General features: G+C 37.2%; 1 pseudogene; it reads right to left on the bottom strand.

The window, feature by feature from the left end:
- Nucleotides 1-3,784: 3,784 nt before the first annotated feature.
- Nucleotides 3,785-3,884, bottom strand: LOC121146888 (annotated as a pseudogene).
- Nucleotides 3,885-4,106: the final 222 nt, after the last annotated feature.

Raw genomic sequence — 4,106 nt, 5'->3', positions numbered from 1 at the left:
AGCAAAGGCATATTTTGCAGGGCAGGAGATGGAAAAAACATGTAGAATAAGAAGAGAAATTTTCAAGTGATTAATATTGAAAAAAATCAGAGCTCCAAGTTATAAAGGAACACAGCAAAAAAGAAATGAGCATATGAGATGAAATCAAAGGAGAGAGAAAACTTGATAGAGACATTTAGAAGGGGGCGGGGTGACAAAGATGAAATTTGGGGGGAGGAGAAATGATGCCAACACAGTCTCCTTGTGGAGGAAGAAGATGACAGTGCAGGGGAGTTCACCAGTCTCCATTTTGCAACTTTCATTCCAAACAAGTTAGCTTACTCTAAAGACTTAGTTTCCCTGCTGAAGTATCTATATGCAGATATTATATATAAAGGATATATATATACACACACATCATTTGAAGGTGTGACACACACAGACATATATCCTTTGAAAGTGGTAGAAACCGAATCCATATTTTGGTTTTGACTTGTTTCTCTTTCTGGGAGGAACAGCACTTTTGTTCGCTCTCAGGATGATGCTATAGTTTCCCCTTTCAGATGTCTGTTCTGTAGTAGCAGATTCACTTGCCAGTCCACTCAGCGATGGGAAAGACACCCTTCCTGGAACATCAAGTAGTTCTGTCCAGCCTCATACTCTCCTGTCAGGACCATGAAGCACTGCGACATCTCCCACATACTTGTCACATATTTGTGACATATGTGCTGCTGTCACTCACTTTCTCTATATAAACACCGTAAGATACAATGAAAGATTTTTTGTAGTTGATGAATATTTACATTTTCCACAAGTTTGCCAATATCTGTTCTCATTTCTTTTCTGTATCACAGCTTTCCAACTGGTATAGATAGGCTTGGGGTAGGAGATTATTTCTTGTGACAAATTCAGCCATGTTAGTATGAAAAATGTGTGTTTTGCGTTTATTATCATTGAAGCGTTTTAACTGGCTATGGATTTCTGAATTTGCTCTGAGCACTTTGAAAGTAATTACTTTCTAGCATTCATTTTTGTACTGTTTTCCAGCGTCCCTTGCTTCTGCTCAGAAATTTATTTTCATTTTATTCAGCTCTTTACATGCAGCATCTTTTATCTTCGTATTAAAATGTTATTATTATTTTCAAATTTTTCCATCTATTGCTTGGTGAGGAATGTGGTACAAAAAGTTAAGCCATCATCTGTAATACCACCATCCCAAATATGCATCTGATTGCTCCCTGGCTCTTCCACTTTCAATCTAGCTCTTAGCTAACGTTCTTGGGAAGCAGCGGGAGGTAGACCAAGTGCCTGACTCTGCCAGCCACAGGAGAAACCCGAAAGCAGTTTCAGACTCCGTGGTTTGGCCTGGCTCCACCCCAGGGATATGAACTGGTGGATACAAGGTATTTCTCTCTGTTTATCCCTCTCTATCCCCCTCCATAGTTTCTCACTTTTAAGAGCTAAAACAATTGGGAATATGGAATTTAGCATGTAGATTATACTGGGACACATTTCAGTCTGTACCACTTATCAAATACTACTATTCATTTTCTGAATCCACATTTTTCCCTAACACTACAGCTTCTTTCTTTCTTCAAGTTTGCTTGTTCTATTTTGCTTCTAGTTTATCTTTAAATTTCTCTGGGAATTTGGTGATATATATGTATTTTTCTTTTCCCCTAGATTTCTACCTCTTCCTGTTTTTTTAAAGATTTATTTATTATTATTTTTTTATTGGAAAGGCAGATATACAGAGAGGAGAGACAGAGAGGAAGATCTTCCGTCCAATGATTCACTCCCCAAGTGAGCGCAAGGGCCAATGCTATGCCGAACCGAAGCCAGGAGCCTTTTCCAGGTCTCCCATGCGGGTGCAGAGTCCCAAAGCCTTGGGCTGTCCTTGACTGCTTTCCCGGGCCACAGGCAGGGAGCTGGAAGGGAAGCGGGGCTGCCGGGATAGAACCGGCGCCCATATGGGATCCCGGGCGTGCAAGGCGAGGGCTTAACCACTTGTGCCACTGCGCCGGGCCACTCTTCCTGTTTTTTAAAAAAACATTAATGTTTTTTATGTTCCCAGAGTTTTCGCTTCAAACTCATTACTTCATCCTTCCCCCTCAAACGTCTCATGCCTGTCCTTTCCATATCCATGGCTGTGTCGAGGGCTGGCGAATGACAGATAAGCTTGCTTTGGGCAATACCACGTGTTTAACAGAAGTGTGATTTCAGGTAGGTCAGTGTCATGATTATGTTTTGAATACCAATGCCTAGTTATTATTTTCCAACTTCAGTCTTTAACAAGTTTCACTTCTGTATTTTGGCCTGCTCAGAGACTTTTCCATTTGATTTACATCAGATATGTTAACTTCTACACACCTAACTAAAATTAATATCTTTACCTCCTCTGTCACCTCACTTTTGGTCCAAGATTGTCTTTTTATTATTTAAATTTAATTAGTTCTTAAAATTTATTATGCTTTATTTATAAATAGGGAACACATTCCATGTATTTCATATGTACTATTTTAAGAAAATACTTTTTCCCTTCCAAACTTAAATCCTTGCAATAAATGAACAATTCCAACAAGTAGTAAGTTAAAAAAATAACACATTATTTTTCAAGAGTATAGACAAAGGCTATAAATAATAATCAAATCTCAAAGTCTCAATTATGCTCATGTGCTTACAGCTTTTATTCTGTATTGACACCTTTATACCTTTAATAACTCAAAATAGCACCTTACTTTTGTTTGTCGCTCAGTAATGAAATTTAGAAATCTTTTATATTTCATCCTTTCTTTTGTTCTTCACCATATCTATTAATAATGTGTATCTACTTTTTATTCTTTGTATATTTACCTGATAATATTTCACCTTTATTTATATTACTTGTAGCATTGCTGAATCTAAATACTCAGTGGTGTGCAGAATTTTAACTGGTCCTCACTGTCATCTTTCCCATAGGCCAACATATTAGTGTTAAAACAGCATCACTTTCATAACATTGTTGTCTATTCTTAAATCCCACTGTGGCCCAGAACTATGATTCTTGAATTATCTGTACAGGAGGCTCAGTTTTATTTTTGTTTTTTAATTTCCAATTTTCATGGAAGAATACATTGTAATGTGCAATCAAATGAATCCTGCATGAATGAAAAAAAGATGTACACAGAGTGCCCGTTTTTTTAAGGTCTGTGTTTCAAAAGATAAGAAATGACTCCATTAAAATGCTATTCAGTTTTTATATGCTCATTTTTTTTTTATCCTGGACAGTAACAGTTTGAAGACTAGCAGTCTGCCGACCACACGTTGTCTGGGCCACACTTCAATCATCGTGACACTGATTTCTCTACCGTGCTTGTAGTGTAGAATCAATAGAGAAATTTTAAAATATGCAGAAGCCCTTGTCCCTAAGATCTAATGAACTGAAACTCTGGGAGTGCTGCCAGGCAATGGGCATTTCAAAAATGCTTTCAAATTGATTCTGTTGCTTGGCCAGGCCTGACTACTATTTGGCTTTGAAGAAAAGAGCAAACTCATAATTCTCTATGCTCCAGCTTAAATATATTAAATATTATCAGAATAATTTCTTTCATATTTTATTTTCAGTCAACCAAGACATTTGGCCTCTACAACATAGGGCCAGGACTTTTCCACCTCTGATGTCTACGTCTCTCCTTTCTTTCGGTTGGAAAGTCCTCTTCCTTATTTCCATGTCTCAAAACTCCATTCTGTTCTTCAACTGCCCATGTTCTGAAGGACTCATTATGAAACTACCACTAATTAATTGCAAGCATTGATTTTCCCTTTTAAATGCCTTTATTAGTTTTACGTATCATCCTTGCGCAGGGGCCATGCTAATCTTCTCTGTATCATTCCAATTTTAGTGTATGTGCTGCCGAAGCGAGCACTAAATGCCTCTATTACTTTTATACTCATGATATTTATTACACATTAGATTAGGTTTTTGAAGGTATGTGGCATTTAGAAAAAATATTTTAGAAAGCTTTATTTCATCCAGTTTTACCTTTTTATAGCTGTGCAAACTCAATAACTGCTCCATACCTCCTTGTTTGGAATGAAAATTCCAATCTTCATTCATCCCAAGTTAGTTATTAAAAAAAAGAAGATGA

Source organism: Ochotona curzoniae, unplaced genomic scaffold (assembly GCF_017591425.1).
Source record: "Ochotona curzoniae isolate NIBS_2020 unplaced genomic scaffold, NIBS_Ocur_1.0 scaffold_4505, whole genome shotgun sequence".
Lineage (NCBI taxonomy): Eukaryota > Metazoa > Chordata > Mammalia > Lagomorpha > Ochotonidae > Ochotona > Ochotona curzoniae.
The sequence above is the reverse complement of the archived record's forward strand: the minus strand, read 5'-3'. Positions and strand labels throughout refer to the sequence as shown.